The sequence below is a fragment of the Triturus cristatus genome, chromosome 2_2 (genome assembly GCF_964204655.1).
Source record: "Triturus cristatus chromosome 2_2, aTriCri1.1, whole genome shotgun sequence".
Classification (NCBI taxonomy): Eukaryota; Metazoa; Chordata; class Amphibia; order Caudata; family Salamandridae; genus Triturus; species Triturus cristatus.
The window spans coordinates 684,297,644-684,316,641 of NC_140582.1; positions in this window are offsets into that span (position 1 = coordinate 684,297,644).

The following is an 18,998-nucleotide window of genomic DNA, read 5'->3' on the forward strand; positions in this document are numbered from 1 at the left end:
CTGGTTCTGGAAGGTTCCTTCCTTCCCCTGTCAAGGCTCCAAGAAGTCTCAGGTGACACAAATACTAGTGTCAGGTTTCTTTGTGTGTGCTGGAGTCTGGCCCTATGAAGTGTAAGAGGGAAAGGCAAAGCTACACCTCAACCATCTAGGATGGATAGCCAAACCTGCCTACACCAAGTCCCCATTGTGTCCCTGTTTGGAAGGAATACACAAATCCCAATAGCAGAGACATTTACATTCATGTGACCCGGGATACTAGCGGATGGCACAAATGCTTAAGACAAGCAAAGGCCAACTTTCTAAGAGAGGCATAGTAAGAATTGTGACTTAAAATCAGACTTAACCATTAAACAGGATTTTAAATTAAAATTCATTAGTGTATAAACATTTTATCTCTATCTGCTCCCAATCAAAGGTTATCATGTCAAGGTCCAAGTAGAGTTTGCTTATTTAATATTTTAAACTAGGGTTTTCATCCTGTCAAACAGTTTAGTTTAGTAGGTCTGAAAGAGTAATGACTTTGTTGAATCATACATGTACAATATACATGTACAATATATTCAGATTTGCTGTATGCCTGCACATAAGCACACATATGCTTCACATGTGCTTCACATTTAAGATATTGTTTCATAGACAGCCTCTCTCTCTCAAGCATCTCTGATGCCCATTTAACATTTCGCATGTGAAATCTATGGTGCTAAATCTCAATTTAAACGCCTGGAACATAAAAAATAATACCCTGCTATGACATTTTACTAAAACAGGAAATATATCCTCAAAATGTATTTTAGAGCTCTGTTACTGTGGTAATAACATGTACCAATTTACTGTTGTTTCCTGCTTCTTGATCCTATATAGAGATTTATATAGAGTGAATTAAAAATTTAATGTATTCCTGTATGAAACCATTCTTCAAAGAAAACGACTTCAGGACCACTCTTCAAGCCTTCATAGTCCCGCATCTAGATGAAAGCAACACCATGTTCTACTGCATCTCAGAAATATGTTCACACCATCTCCATCCTAAAAATGTCGTCCCAAACCGTCATCAAAGCAGCGGCATAATTTACAAAGCAATAACAACCAAAAACCCTGCCTATTTGTCTCGCAGCTTAAATATGTTAGAACTTGGGACACCCACAGTCAAGGCGCCTTTATATCGGGGCAAAGAAACTTAAAAAAGAAAATACAAGCAAAGAGACATTCTCTATATATGCAACCAGGCTCTGGCATCACATTCCACTATCCATCAGGACTGCTTCCATTTGCTCCAAATCAGAAAACAGCTGAACACTCACCTCTTAAAATGAATACCACATCAAAATGCAATAACAGGCCACTTCTGCATCCACAATTCTGCTACCTCCTCTATCATCTGTTGACTGTATATTTGCCTTCAACTCAGTACAGTGCTCCACTGCCTGACAGCTAGATTTGAATTGAAAAAATGCCTCCTTAATACAAATATATTTTGAAAAATGTGAAATAAATGGAATGACTCTAGATGGGTGAATTGGAGTCAAATATGAGACTTAACTGAGTTGAAAACTGAACAATTCGGGCTATATATTTTACATCATGTCATGTCTTTACATTTTCAGTTTAAATGTAAAAGAATACTAGAAATCTAAAGGGAATGAATTTTTTTACAGAATATTCCTTAAACAATACTCAACAGATACAATATTGGAGAACATGTAAAATTTATTGTGCACAAGATTTTTCCATGAATCAAAAAGTACATAATACATTGCATTTTTAACCAGGTAGTATCTTGTTCCTTTTTTCTTTAGGTATTTGATGCTCTAAGTGTGTAGGGGATTCTCAGACATAGGTACAATGCTCACTGTGCCACAAACCCAAGCTATAACACACTGATAAGAACTAAGTTATGTCACATTAAGTTATGTTTTGTTATATTGATTTGTATTTCACACTAATGACCTGTGAGTGTATCCAGCTGCTTGGGCAAATATGTAGGTGTGTGGTCCCCAAGGTGCTTATACAAAAAACAGGTATTCAGCTATTTGCTGAACTCAAGAAGTGAGGAGGAAGCTCTGATGTTCTCAGGGAGGTTGTATCATGTTTTGGGTGCGAAGAAAGAGAATGAGCAACCTCTATTTTTGGTATTGCGGATTAGGGGAATGTGAGGTACAGCATATGTGTCTGGTGGGTTGGTGAAAGTATATGTGGCTGTTCAGGTATTCTTGCCCTGTGTTGTGTAGGGCTTTCCATGAGTGCATGAGAAGTTTGCATTGACTGCACTTGTGAATGGGGAGTCATGGAAGTTTCTTGAGATGAAGAGTAATGTGGGTGAGTGTGGGAGGTCAAGTATGAGTCTTGCAGTGGTGTTGTAGATGGTCTGGAGTCTGTGTAGTTGTTTAGAGATTGCGGCATAAAGAGTTTTGCAATAGTCCCGCCTGCTGGTGATGAGTTCTTGAGTGATGGTCCATTTGGTATTCTGAGGAAGCCATTTGATCTTTTGTAGCACGCATAGGATGTGGAAGTAGAAGGTGCACACTACATTGACTTGAGCCGTCATGTTGAGCTTGTCATCTAGGATGATCCCTAGAATTTTTGCGTAGTCATTGGGTGTGGATGTAGGTCTTAGCTCTGACAGCTACCAGGTGAAGTTCCTTTGGGAGGTCTTGGTGCCAAACACCAGTACTAAAGTCTTCTCAGAGTTGAGCTACAGGCAGTTGGTTTGTATCCAGTCTGCTTCCATGGACATACAGCTGGTGAAGTTGTTTCTGATGGTGATTGTCTCATCTGTCAGGGAGAAGATGAGTTGTGTGTCATCGATGTAGATAGCGGTGATGTCTTGTGATCGGATGATGTTGCTGAATGTTGTCATGTGTATCTTGAAAAGGATTGAGCTGAGTGTATATCCCTGAGGGATGCTGCATATCAATATCTTTGTCTCTGATACGAAGAGTGGCAGCCTTACCCTTTGGGTTTTTCCTGTGAGGAAGGAACACATCCATTTGAGAGCATATCCTTGTGTGCCAATCTCATGAAGTCACCTGATGAGGCTCTTCCCGGAGTCATTGTTGAAGGCCACAAAGATGTCAGGCAGGATGAGGGCCACAGTTTCTTCTCAGTTTAGGATGATTCAAATGGCATTGGTGGCCATGATGAGTGCTGTTTTGGTGCTGTGGTTCTGAATGCTGTTTGAATGTTGTCTAGAAGATGGCAAAGCTTAAAATAGTTAAGGGTTGCTTGTTGATGGCCTTCTCAATCACTTTGGCTGGATAGGCGATCAGGGTGAAGGGTCAGAAGTGGCTCTTTTGATTTGGGTCATCTGTGGACTTCTTGAGGAGGACGTTGACTTCTGCAAGTGTCCATTCATCCAAGAAAGTGGTGGATGTGATTGAGGTGTTGATGATGTGGGACAGGGTGGTGCTGATTGGTGATGTTCCCAGGTTGTAAATGTAGTGGGAGCATGGGTCCATTGGGGCCCCTGAGCGGATGGTCTGCTTGGTTGCCTCTGTGTTGTTTCTGACGAGGGTTGTCCATTCAGTCAGGTGGCATTCTTGGTTGGTGGTGAGTAGGTTAGCAACAAGTTCACTGGAGTTAGGTTGGTGTGCAAATTTGTTGTAGATGTTTACAATTTTGCTATGGAAGAAGTTGGATAGGTTGTTGCAGAGTTGTTGGGAGGCAGCAATGTATTTGACAGTGGCTGAGCTGAAATCCATAGCGATCAAGAAGATCTCCTTGGAGCTGTTGTAACTTCTTTTGATGTGGTTCACTAGTGCTTTCTTTTTGGCTTCACTTATTTGTTGGTGATAGTGTCTGAGTGCATCCTTGTAATTAATTCTGTTATTGGTTTTGTGGCTGTCTCTCCATTTCCAGTCCAGCTGTTTACTGTGTTGTTTGGTGTCTCTGAGAAGTTTTGTGTAACAGCTGGCCAGCGTGTTTGATCTGATATGCTCTTTTGGGATTTATGGGTGTGATGGAGTCTGTGCAGTTCTTGATCCAGTTGTTAAATTGTTGTTGCTCTTGTCAAGGTTGTCTATGGGATTAGGTTGATCCGTGCTGAGGGCATTGAGCCAGACTCCTTCTATGATTTTGCCCCAGCTTCATCTAGGGATGCTTAACAGGCTAGGGATGTTGACTGTAGTGTTTTGATTTAGATGTAGATGATGGAGTGGTTGGTACTAGCGAGTGGTGTCATGGAGTTGTATTTTATGCTGTCACTTGTGGTGAAGATGGGGTCCAGTGTGTGTCCTGCAGTGTGTGTTGGTTCTGGGATAAGCTAGGAGAGTCCTTTATTGCTCAAGCATTGAAAAAGTGCTGTGAGCAGGTGTGGTTTTCGGTCTTCCAAGTGAAAGTTGAGTGCACCAAGGAGAATATAGGCTCTGGAGTCTATGGTGAGTCAGGCAAAGAAGTTGGTGCTGAGGTTGGTAAATGTGGCACATGATCTGTGTGGTCAGTTTTGAGGGCTTTGATAGTTTGCCTGGGGATGTGGGAAGGTGGGTGCCGGAAAAACCAGCAGTGGGTGCAGGTGAAAACTCCTATTGTAGTGTGAGGTGCGGCAACATTTGGGAGGAAGGTGTCTGGAGTCAAGAGACCTACGGTGTCCTGTGAAGAATCGCTAGGTGATGATTGGACCAGGGTTCCTGGTGTTGGGCACAGTCCCAGTACTAACGTCTGCATACAGGCTTGCCTTTGGCACACCTTCGACGCATCAGCTTCGGACCCACTGCACACGACCGCTGCACATATATGTTGCAGCTGCCATCAAGTAGGTCCTAGAATGGGGGAAGAGTGCAGGGTGTTGTGATGGCACTTCCTGTGCTGATGGGTGATCACCAATAAAGTCCTCTTACTTGGCTTCTTCTTTTCAAGATGGTTTGGCAAGAAACTCAGTAATGTGACTTCCTGTCCATATGGATGATGCGAAATTCAGTGATGTCACTTCTTGTGTAGGTGGATGATGGGATATTGGAAAAATTGTAGGTTGAAACCGGTCAGGTCTTGCATGTGTTCCTATCTAGAGGTGATCAGACCTGGTAGTTCGGCCTGGCCGATTTTTGTAATGGTCACATGAAGTAAAAATTCAAAAAGATAAATTATTTTCCAAAGAAAGATCTATTCCACAGATAAGACCCACAACCGCTTGTCACAGCAGCAGGACAGTCAATGAGTCACAAACCCCCATTCCAGAATACCCCAACAACATGACATGAATCCATTCTACTATATCGATAACAACATTAAAGACACATATTCCTGAACCGTAGAATAACAATAATACATCCATACTTCACATCCCCCTTTTTTAAATAAAACTAAACAAAGTTCTAGCAACTTAATAATACACATAGGGCCATATGTATCATTCCAAATTGCGATCGCAAACGCCGAAATTCGCAGAATTTCGGCGTTTGGGCTCAGTGGTATGTGTTAAAGAAAAACTGACTCACAAAATAAGGAATCGCATAACTTGCGATTCCTTATTTTGCGATTGCATTTAAGGAATCGCAAATTGCTATTCCTCAAATGCAATGTAAAAAGAACAGAAAAAGTGCAATTTGGCCTTAAGGAATCGCAAATTACCACCAACTTCAAGTTGTTGGTAATTTGCGATTTCTCTAAAAAATGCTAATTTTTGCATTTTTCAAAGTGCCATGTGGCGCACATACATGCCCTTAAGGCATGTATGTGTGCCACATGTGCACACATGCACATTTCAGGGGTGCAACAGGGTGTCCTTTTGACACCATGACACCCTTGAAATTGCATTCTCAATTTGCGATTCTCTAATTGAGAATCGCAAATTGAAAATGTCTTCCCATTCATTCCTATGGGCCTCTAGACCCATAGGAATGAATGGGGAGGTATTCCTTAATTGCGAATCTCAATTTGCAGTTCACAATTAAGGACTATGTAGAATTCACAAAATTATTTGAAAATTCTACATACATAGCGTTTTGCGATTCTCAAATAGCGATTTGCAAAAATCGCTTATTGAGAATTGCAAAACAACATTGTGATGCATATGGCCCATAATCTCTAGATCAAACAAGAGCAGTTCTAACTTTACCACTTCTCCTATGCATACCACACCATCACCACATGGCATGTTACACACACTTGCCCTTTGCATGAAAGAATTGGAAGCCTTGCGATCATTATCTCCTCTGTCAGCCCCAGTACTACATGAACCTCCAATAAGTAAATTACCAACACTACCCTCAAAAGAATGAGTAAAATCACCCAGCTCAAACCAATCCTTTCTCACCAACCCACTCTTCATGAGCGCAGTCTGATCACTCAACCTCGAACCAATTATAATTGCTTTTTTTTACTCAACTTGACCAATTAATTTCTACTCCACCACCCTCTGTCTTGCAACAAAACAGCCATCCTAGATACTTTCAGTATCTTAACTGGTTCCGAAAATTTGGATTGTCCTTTCACTACCTTAACACGTTTTTTGATTAAAACTCAGTCACCCGGCACCAAGTTTCTCTCTTTCACATGCCTGCATCTGTCATAATCTCTTTTGTAAACAGCTTTCTTCACTTTCACATGCTCATGAACTTTCTGTAAATCTAGATTATGTGATTGACCCCCTCTATCTAGCAACCATGTAGGACTCAACATGGAAATAGGTTTTCTACCCCTTAAAAGTACATACTTAGAAATATTTGTAGTGCTATGGAGAGTGGTATTATAAATCCAGACTTTGTGATGCAAATCGTCTGCCGCATCCAGAAATAGTCGTTTGCACACCTTCTTTCAACAATTTGCCCTCTCAACAAGTCCATTGGATGCAGGACTATACAGTGGTATAAGAATATGCTTGATATCATTCCTATTAAAGAACTTGCTCATTTCTTCCGAGACAAAATCCGTCCCATTGCCTATCACAAGTGTTTTAGTAATACCTTCAATAAAAAACAAGCATTGCCAAAAGTAAATAACAGAACTAGTATCAGCATTTTCAACAAAAGCAAAACAGAACCATTTAGAAAATTTATCAATGGCAACAATCAGAAATTTCTTATCCCCGCCAAAAACATTAAATGGACCTGCAAAGTCCAAGCCTATATTCTCTCATGTACCTTTAGGACACTCAACAGGACAAAGGGGTGCCGTGGAAGTTTTCCAATGTTTAACGGAACACAAACACTCTGCACACCTCTCAACAAAAAGTTTGACACGACCGTCAATACCAGGCCACCAAAAAATCTGTTTTATCCTCCTGACTGTAGCAGTAATGCCCAAATGCCCTACATGAGTCAACAAAATAATCTTTTCCCTCAAACCTACCGGTGGTACAAACATGTCTTGTCTCACCAAAATGTCATTAACTAGTGACAATTAGGATGCTACTTGTGAGAAAGACATTACTTCTAAAAACATACTCCTGTCACAAGGCCAACATTCAATCAAAACTGTCTTAACTTTATTTAAAGAATCATCCTTCTTGCAACCTTCAAACCACTCCTTCTTAGTGATTCTAAACTCTTCCATAACATCACCCACAGTTAAAACAAGCTCATCATCATTCCTACCAGCATCATGGTTATCTTCACTCTCCACAGGTAAACGCAACAGGCAATCGGTCCCTAATATTCTTTCCTCCCGGCAAGTACTTAATGTCAAAATTAAATTCTGGCAACCTTGCCAGCAACCTAATAAGTCTTGAAGATGCTTTGTTGGAGCAACTATCTCCCAACATGTAAATCAAAGACTTGTGGTCAGTAAATAATTGAAATTTTGTCCTCCAAATATACATTTAAAAATATTCGGCAGCCCATGAACACGCCAACGCCTCCCGTTCTATAGTGCTGTAACTCTTTTCAGCTGCACTAAGTGTTCTTGATGCAAAAGCTACTGTCCACTCTTGTCCTTTCACAATTTGACTTAGTACAGCCCTTAAACCTTTAGAGCTAGCATCCACTGTTAGGATGCTTTTTTCACCATGACTAAAAGATCTGATAGCAGACACATTCACTATCAATTCATTAACACACTAAAAAGCCTTCTGATTCTCCTCAGACCACATATATTTACCATTTGTATTCAACAAATTTATCAGTGGCTGCACAATTATCGCATAACCTAGCACAAATCTGTCATAATACTCAATTAGGCCAAGTAACGCCCTCAGAGAGTCTTTGTCCATTGGAATGGGTTCATCATTAATAACAGTCAAAAATGACAGTGTAGGTTTTATCACTTCACGTGAAATGTTAAGGCCAAGATAATCCAACTCCTCAGTAACAAATTTGCACTTGTTCATATTAACAGTTATACGATGTTTACCCAACCCATTCAAAACTTTTTCTAATAGAAGATAATGCTGATCCAAGCTTTCAGTGTGAATGAGGGCATCATCCTGAAAAGCTTGGACACCAATTTCCACTGCAAACATTTGGTCCATAAGCCTCTGGAAAACGCTGCCAGCCAATGCCAACCCGGACTGCATACGTTTATATATGTACACATCAAATGGTGTCACAAAGGTTGTTAATGGCTGCGATTCCTCTGATAAAGAAATTTGGTAGTACGCTGATCGTAATTCAATAGTGGTAAAATACTTGCTCCCACCTAACTTAGCCAGCATCTCATGAATCTTTGGAAGCGTATGACAATCCACTACAATACTGCGATGGAGAGCCCTCAAATCTGTACAAAAGCGGATAGCCCCTGAACTTTTGCTTGTCGGCAGAGGAAACCCATTCTGACGATTCCACAGATGTCATAATACCTTTGGCACGCATATTATCTAATAACCTTTTAAGATTATCCCTGGCAGAAAGGAGAAAAGGTCTAACTTTTTGTGCAACAGAAGTGACATTAGTTTTTAACTTAATGGTATGTCGAAATCCTTTAACATCCTCAACCTTCTTAATGAATACATCAGCAAACTGAGAAAATATGTCACGCAAAATCTCATCATGTTCGATTTTTTGCTCAACAGATAAAATCAGCAAATCTCCCAACACCACAGATTCAAAATGTCCAGGTCTAAGTATGATACCTAAACTAGCTTGATCTTGCCAGCCCAAAATGTCTTGTCTATTAAGTGCAACATATATTTTAGTATACAACATTTCTCTTCCTTTAAATTTAATCACATTAGAAAAGTAACCCCTCATAATAATATCATACTCCCCAAATTCCTTGGGATTGACATCAATAGGTTTTAACAATTTATTGGACCAATATGTATTATATGTAGTCTCTGTCAGAATTGTTATTGGTGACCCTGAATCAGCCATGACACCTAAGACAATTGATCCAATTTGTACTTCACAAATAGGTCATTTGTACCTTTTACCCAAACTACTTAATGTGCTAACTTCAAAAGTCAACAGTACATTTTTCAGTGCTTCAAATATTCACTCATCTTCTACACTGAGTTGATTTACTTTGCACTTAACGTTTGAAGAACTGCATACTGTATAGAAATGTCCAATTCTTTTACAATTGTTGCACCTTTTCCCCTGTGCAGAACAATTTCTGTTATTACCCAAATGATATCTAGAACCACATGTGTAACATGCTCCATTAATTTTTTTTATCAAACGTCTTCTTAATCTTGTTCTTCTGTTAAACAGCATTAATCTCATGATCCTTTGCACTATTTAAACTTGCTACTTGCATTGTCCCTACACCTTCTAAGGTTTTGTTGGTACCACTTTCTGTTGAAATTTGAGACATACCGTTCTATTCTTCATGCTATATCCATAACCTCTTCTTACAAATTAATATACGGTATTGAATTTTCTTGTTAAAAAGAAGTTGATCACGTAAAATTGTATCCAAATTGGTACCAAATTCACACTTGGATGCTAACACTCAGAACTGCTAAATAGTCTTCAATGGACTCCTCTGGCATTTGCTTAGGCTTAAAAAACACGTCTCTCTACCATAACAGATGGTTCATTCACATATGGTTTACCCATGCATGCTAAAGCTTCAGAATACACATCCCAATTGTCATCACCAGAGGGTGCAGCTACAGTGGCAGATTATCAAAGACTTGTTGGCCAGCACTTCCCAAATGGTTAAAGAATAAAGCTTCCCTTCGAGGCGCTGAATATCTGGACGCATCTATTGCCACTAGATAATTCTCAAAAACGCTGTACCACTTATGCCATGCCATAGGTGGATTACCTCGATTTTGCAGGAAAGGTGGAGGCTGCACAACATTGCTAAAAGTAGCCATAGTAAACAAAGAAATATAATGGAAACATTTTTCTTGTAAATATGAGCCTGTCTCAGTGGATGATGCCCAAGAGGCAAATAAAATAACTGTAACAATTAGAACGAACGAATAAAAGTATATTGCGATCCCAAATGCAGATGAGAAATGTTGACTGAAATAAAAAAAAGTGTAAAAGAACTATGGGGCATATTATCAAGCCAGGCGATAAAATTAGACATCCTTCACATTTAACATGGGCTTCAATTGGAATTCCATAGAGCATATTATCAAGCCCATTATCGCCGTTTTAGCTGCAGTTTTCTGCCACTAAAGCGGCGATAATTTTATCGCCTGGCTTGATAATATGCCCCAGAGTGTGCTTGTCATGGAAACAGGCATGATAGGAGTCCTAAGAATAGTTACTCAATAAAAGAGTTGAATAGGCATGTACAAACGTGTGCTTGTCATTAAATCATACAGAAGTAAAGTGCTGAAACAAGTAGAAACGAGTGCCTGTCACACAAACAAGCACTAAGGAAGTGCACAAAACAGCATGTTTCCTGAGGAATCAATGAAAAAATGCCCAACTGATTAAAATGGTCACCGAAGAACATGTGTTGCGTGCTTTTCAACAGGCGGTGGAAGTAGTACTGCAGCGTTGAGCAAGCACGATGATGTCTGAAATGGCAGGCACCAAAGAATGCCCGGCTTGAGGAATTCTTTTGAAACAAAACAGCGAAGCCGGACGTGCCCTTCGATTGTTACCTAGTTCAGAACAGACACAATGTAGATTCCAAAAGTCAAGGCCCGCATCGGCACACAAAATCAGTCTCGACAAATTTCAGCAAACAACTTACATGTAAACAGTTCTTGAACCGATGAACCGATGAACTTGTGGTCGGTGGGTCCCATAGGTTAGTAACTCGTCCCCATAAAAATGCAATTAGGTAATCGCAATTTACAATGCATGAAACTTAAAGAGATTCAGATTACGATTCCTAGGGGGTCGCAATCTCTCTACATCATTAATATTAGTGCTGTAGATCTCAATTTCGACCCCTTAGGAATCGCAAAAATACGGGGATGGTGTCCTGCTGTGGTCAGCAGACCACCATGTCCATGTTCATAAAGCAATTTTTTGTTTGTAAAGCAGCCCATTCTCCTTAAAGGAAACGAGATGCTTTACAAAAAGTTCAATGAAAAGTTTTCTTTTCATTTTTACAACCATTTACAAAGGGGAAGGGGTCCCATTTGTGAATGGGTTACCACCTTTTTGAAGTAGGTAGTGATATGTGAATGTTTTGCGACCGCATTTAAGGTTACATTCACGGTCACAAAACATTCATACATACCAATAGGATTCACTATTTGGGAGGGACACCCTAAACATGCCCATTCCAAATTCCGATTCGCAAACCCATTTTGCGATTCGGTAACAGGTCACCGAATCACAAATTGGGGTTTGCTGCATCTGAAAAGCGGTTTTTGCATTCGCAAATGGGTTGATTCTGTGAATAAACCTGTTTGCGAAGGCAAAAGTAATTTATGCATGTGCCCCACAGTTTTGATAAATTTAAATCCGGAAGGACTTCATGAACCCTTCTCAGTCTTGTCAAAAATCCCCTAGTGTCCTGAGCTAGAATTAACTAGCTCAGAGCAACCCACAGTTCTGTTGTCAAATGACTATCTTCCCCATAAAGCTTTGGTGGGTATTCAGGTACTATGCTGAAGAATCCCAGAAATAATCTTCTCTTCTTTCTGATGAAGCAAATTTTATGGCGCATTAGAAACCTACCAGAAATGCTAAAATGTTTCTGAAATGTTGACCATCTATGTAAAGTGCATTAGTGCCTTTCTAAATGATGCAGAACAGGTACTTAAAAGACCAAATTACGTATAATGATAGGGTAAAGCAAAATGGTGTTTTATTATTTTTATAAATTGAAAGAAGGGCCAAAAAGACACTATATTCAAGTGTAGAAAAGCTATCAGCAAAAGGCTAAGTGTGCTTTAACTGCTGCCATTGGCCCACATGGAAGTGGATACCAACTGAAAAATATAAATAGAACATCCAACATCATGCAGGCAAGGTCGAAAAGTACCTATAGATTTAGGTCTAATAACAAATTCCAGCTTTGTTAGAGTGCTGGTGACAGCAACAGTAAATTCATTTTTGAGATTAAGAGACAAAGATTTTTTAATAAATTCATAAACTAACTTTTATGAGCTAAACATTTTACTACAATATATTTTAATCTTCGTTTTATAGGTATTTATAAATTATACATGTAGGTTAGATTTGGTAAGTCATATTTAGATATATCAGTTATTCACTTGCCATTGACGTATCCATGCATGTATATAAACATATGTACTAAATTCAATTATTCATAAGCTACAATGCCAGCGCTTTCAAAAGATATTACACATTTTATATTGGTGTATTTTAACATGGCATGTTGAAAGGGCAGAGGTAATTAAACAGTACCTGTAGGAATACTATGATAACAAAATCAAAGCTCATTAGTTCTGTGAAATTGGCTAGAGGATATATTTATTTGAACTCAAATGTGAGGTAAAACGTGCTATCAAATAAAATAACTTTACTAAATAATAGATTCATGTTGAATATTCACCTTTCTGCAGGGTCCACCCCTGCGTTTTGCCTTCCTCCTCCTACTTTTTGCTGACTTCCTTATTGCTGGCCTTAGAACTTTGAGCACTTTTCCACTGCTAATCAGTGCTAAAATGCACGTGCTCTGTCCATGGTAACGTTGGCTTAAAACTAATTGGCATCTTTCATTTACTTATAAGTAGGGCTCCCGGTTTTATGGTATTTATTTTCTTGACATTTCTGTCTCTATTCATCCATAGTTATTTTTTGCTAATTTTATCTGTATTTATCCATATTTATTTTGGGTTCTGGAAGAAAAATTACGCTGAAACTGGTATATTTGCACATTTATTTAACTGATAAATATGCACTCATGCTTGAATGCCTGCCAGGTTTCAGTGACGTGAACACCCACGGAAGATAAATCAATGCACTTATATGAAATATGAAAATATGAACATTTCGGTATCAACCTTGTGTAACTCTTCTGCTGTTTTACCCTCTTTACTAAATTCCCTTTCTTTTTAACTACCTTCCCTAATAATCCGCACAGCTATTGGCCTGGCAGGCATGGCAGAGTGTATTTAGAATCACTCAAAAAGCAACCAATTTACATTTGTATCCACATTTAAAAATAAATACAGACAAGAAAATAAATGGTTTTCTGTCTGTATTTATCTGTAAAAATCTGTAAAGATGGAAAACAGGGATCTTTACTTATAAGTCCCTAGTAAAGTACACCACATGTGCAATGGGCCAGTAAATGAAATTCTACTATTGGGTCTGCAGCACTGCTTGTGCTACATGCTTAACCTCTCCTTTTTATACATAAACATCACCCCTAAGATAGGCCCAGGACAACCCAGAGGTCAGAATGCAATGCATTTAAACTGTAGAACACATACAAGTTTTGCATGTCCTGGAAGTGACAAATTCTCATAGAATAGGACTGAAAATTTAGAAATTTGTAGGAACATGTGTGTTTTATCTAAATTTATACTTAACCTTATACCTTGCTGGTTCTGCATGAGAGGGACTATGCCCTATTATGTATTATTTGAGGTGTACGCCATGGAACCTTGTATATTTTCTGGACAGAGCCATTGATTGATTAGATTATAATATGTACTTGTTCTATGAAGGTATGAATTTAATTATTGTTAAAATGCTATCCTATTACTAAATGTATCTATTGACGGAATGTTATTCATATCTATTGATCTTTTTAATATCTAAGAAAGGTCTAGTATTGGGACATTGATTCTCAACAAACGCGTATCTGTCGGGCGGGCAACCATTTGAAAATTATATGATGTCTTTTATATGAATTGAATGTAATCTTTTATGGGTTTTTTAATCAAAATAAAGATAATTGACTGACAAACTCTCATATTCATTTTTTACTATTTTAAGGCATATCTCTTGCATATGATAGCATTGGGATTACCTTATTTATAACATTTTTTAAGTGTATGTAAGACCCCCGACAGGTAACCAGTAACCTTCGAAGCCGGATACAGCGGGAGCGATGAATGATACTGCGTAAACCTATCCCCAATATGGAGTGACCTGTGAGTATAGAGTTATCACTCAACAGACAAGACCATAAAAGGGGAGAGGGAAAAAAGGGACAAAGAAAACAATATAGATGCAGCTGCGAAATCAAACGATGGGACTGCACGTGGAGTTGTAGACCTTACTCCTGTTCTGTCGCTCCAGCTGTCTAGCCCCATGTTCCCTGTAACAACATACATAATATATATATATATATATATATATATATATATATATATATATATATATATATATATATATATATATATTATCTACTTGCGGTCGCCAGTAGATAGTTATAGTTACAACCTAGTTTCCATAGGAAATCTCAAAATTCTATTTTGAATAACTTTGACGCCGGTTGACGAATCCTCGCGAAATTTTTAAAACTAATGGGGCGCTCCGTTCAGTTCCTACCCTGAAAGTCTCGGGGTGATTCGTCAAGCGGGGGCCGAGAAAAAGGGGGGGTCCCAAAACGCATTTTCCCCATGCATTTTTCCATAGGACATTTAGTCGCAGCTACAGCCCGAACGGCTGAACAGAATTACGTGAAATTTGGCAGAGAGGTAGCCATAGGGTCAAGGAAGTGCCCTTTGCAGGTCTGGTGTAAATCTGTTCAGTATTTCCTGAGAAAATAGCATTTAAAAGCATATAAATATCTATACGCGCGCACCGTGCGCGCACCCTGCCGTGCGCAAGCGCAATTCTGATTGGTTGTTAGATGTCGGTAAACATTCGAATCGGTCGAAACCAGGAAGTGTCGGCTGCCATTTTGTCTCTCGCAGTCTGAGGGGGTGAAAAAAAAAGTTGGAGAACTTGAAAAGGGGGCAGAGTGGACAGTTCCTGACCCCCAAGCCTTGGTCAGGGGGTCACAGAAGGACCCCCAAGGGCAAAAAAAACATTTTTTTTTTTTTTTTAAATCGCGAGGTGCGCGCGGTGCGCGCACGGCGAACCGTGGGTGCTCGCACGGTGAAAAACCTGAATTTTTTTTTTTTTTTATAAATACATAACTTAGCATTTGAAAAACCGTACAAATTTACTGAAAAAACCATAGGTTTCACACACGTTATAGTTACGAATTAGCATTTAAAAAACCTTGCAAATTCACTTAAAAAACCATAGGTTTCACACATGTTATAGTTAGCTGGACATTTCACTCGTAAAAAACCAATGAAATTCCCCCGTTATAGTTAGTGCAGGCAACTATAACTCACGCGACCGCAATCCTCTGCTGATGACGTCAGATATTACATCACTGATGACATATGTGTCTTTATGAAAAATAAATATTTGTAATATATGTATAGCTAAAGATTAATGGAAGAAGACATGGGTAAATAAATGTCTAAATACACTGATGTAATATCTGACGTCATCAGCAGAGGATTGCGGTTGCGTGAGTTATAGTTGCCTGCACTAACTATAACGGGGGAATTTCATTGGTTTTTTACGAGTGAAATGTCCAGCTAACTATTACATGTGTGAAACCTATGGTTTTTTAAGTGAATATATATATATAGCATGTGTTGAGCGTATGACTGTAAAGAGTATGTGTAAGCACTTACGGTTTCATCATGCCGCATTTGTGCTAATGAAAAAAAACCCAAACCCAAAAATCAATCATAAAGAAATATCCTGGTCTTCATTGGAAGTGTACTGAGCTTGCGCATCATCCTACAGTGTTATTGCCTTCAAACAAAGTATGTAAATAAATACTTAGCTCTGAGAAGGGTCTTCAGGCATAGAAAGTGTACACCCCTCTGTAGATTCCTTCAGGTGTTCAAACCCACAAGACGAATCCTGGTTTATGTCTTGCAGTTCCTGCGAGTTGAAGTGCTGCTAAAGAATACGAAGCAATCGTGCTATCAAAGCCTTTTGAAAGCCCTTGGTGCGCTTCCGCCTGTTTACAAAACAACAATCTAAAAAATGCAGGAAAGGAATATCCACGGAATTCGAGTCATTCAGGCCGGGTCCGTTACGTGCTCCTGCGCGTGTGCAGACAAACAAAAGCAATTGCCCTTCCTGATCCGAGCCTTTCAGGCGGCTCTGAGATGTGCTCCAGTGCACGTGTTTTTGATAAACAACAAAAAAGAAAAGCAGGGGAGAAGACGTGATCCGAGCCTTTCAGTCGGCTCTGAGACACGCTCCAGCGCATGAGTAAACCTGTTACAGGTATCCAGTGGAGTTTAGTTGGATGTTTCCTCCGAGCCAAGTAACGGCTCCAGGACGCGCACCAGTGCGTTCGATTCAAACTGGACACGAGAGTCCAGGTGCAGTTTCGTCATTGACAAGCACCGAGCCCCCTGCAGGCAGACCTTAAGCAGGGATCAGATACAAAACCAGTTGAGGCCCCCACGGGATTATGGGAGATGTAGTGCTGATATACTCATGCATTCATATTGGCTGCATACATACATGCCTAAATGTATCCCCAACCTCGATCTATGCCGTAACATGACAGAATCTCTTCTCAATGGCCGGCATCCCGACGGTCCACCAGGCTTAGAGGGGTACTGCAAGTGGTAATGCCTAAGAATCCCCGGGCAATGTAAGTTGGTACCTGGCTCCCATGAACGGTCCTCTGGTCCATAACCCTTCTAGTCAATGAGGTAATGCACCCTCCCTCAGATGTATTTGGAATGGAGAATATGCTTGACTTCGTACTCTTCATCCCCGTCAACGTCTAGAGGCAAACGTTTCAAGGGCAGTCTGGTCTGTGGAAGGCAAGGCCGCAGCAGGGAAATATGGAACACTGGATGGATGTGCCAGGAAGAAGGGAGTGTTAATCTCATTGCCACAGGGTTGATTACTTTGTCAATAGGATAAGGACCCTTGAATTTCGTATTCAGTCAGGCATTAACCTTAAGTCTCAAATTCCTGGTATTGAGCCACACCCTGTCCCCCACACCATAAGAAGGCCCTCAGGAACGCTTTTTATCAGTTTAGTTCTTGTCACGGGTTTGGGCCTTTTCTAACTGTGCCTTAGCGTCCTGTAAAATGATTCAGAGATGAGCATGGTATTTCTGTATGTTAGGATGTCTGGAGCGTACAGGCCACTCAAAGGGCAGCATGTTTGGGTGATACCCTGTTAGGCAGAAGAAAGGGGAACACCCTAGAGAAGAATGTTCTGCATTGTATGCGAATTCGGCCATCTAAAGAAGGGTGCTCTATTCCTCTTCGTGTTGTAACGTAAAACATCTGAGATACTGTTCCAGCGTTTGGTTCAGTCTCTCAATTTTGACGACCATCTGCGGATGGTACCTACTGGAGAGGCGAGCATCCACCTTCATGACATCACATAAGGCCGTCCAAAATCATGAAGTAAACTGGGTTCCTCTGTCTGTAATGATAACCGCTGGGATTCCATGAAAACACAAAATATGCTGCAAAAACACCTGGGCCAATTCCACCAAGGTTGTTAGTTTCGTTAAAGGAATAAAGTGCCCCTTCTTGGTCAGATGATCGATCACGACCAGTATGGTATTGTATGCCAAACTAGGAGGAGTATCCACAATGAAATTCATGGACAGTGTATGCCAAGGTGTCGGAGGTATGGGAATGGGTCGAAGCAATCCGCAGGGTCTTTTATGTTGGGTCTTCCATTGGGTACAATTGGCACATTCAGAAGCATATTTGGTGGTGTCCACCTGTAAGGTTAACCACCAGAAATGCCTTTTCATAGCCTTGATGATTTTCTGTATTCCTAGACGTCCACCCAGCGTAGAGTCGTGAATCCATTGCAGGGATTGCTGTTGTAAAGGACCATCTGGTACGTACAACCTTTCATCATGTTACAGTAGTTCATTGCTGGTCAAACATTTTTCGGGGTCTTCATCTATCCATGCCTGGGTATTCCGTTCTGCCACCTGTTTTTTCACCTCAGCCCAAAAATCTTGCATGGTCATTGAAGCCAGGATCGCTTCAGGAAAAGAAGCCTTGTGTAGTATCACTGGAGGTTCTTCCATTGGGACCTGACTGGGTTCAGGAAGCAGGGTTGGTCTGGAGAGAGCATACACTTTGCTGTTTTGTGGTCCGGGTCGATATTTAATCACGAAGTCCAAATCCGAAAAGAATAGTGGCCAGTGGAGTTGTCGAGGTGTTAAGGCTCTGTTGGTCTTCAGGAACAGTAGGTTCCGGTGATCGGTGAATATTTCCACATTGTGCTCAGCCCCCAGCAGGTAGTGTCTCCACTCTTCACAGACTCTTTTTATAGCCAGCAGTTCTTTGTCCGTGATACTGTAATTGACCTCACAGGACGCCAATTTCTTACAGAAGTAGGCCACAGGATGGAGTTGGGCAGTGTCTGGATGTCTCTGGGATAGAACACCTCCAATGGCGTGATGGGATGCATCCATCTCTTCCACAAAAGGAAGAGTGGCGTCTGGATATCTCAACACATGTGCTTGCGTGAAGTGGTTCTTGAGTGTCTGGAAGGCCTGTTCTGCTGACTCTATCCAAAGGTTTTTGGCCCCTTTCTTCGGTAAATGTGTTAAAGGCTGTATAATGTTGGAGAACTCCTTTATAAACCTCCGATAGAAGTTTGCGAAGCCTAGAAAACTCTGTAGGGCTTTACCACTAGAGGGTGATTCCCACTGAACACCGGCATGTATCTTTTTGCTATCCATGCATAACCCATTTGGTCCTATGATGTACCCTAGGAAT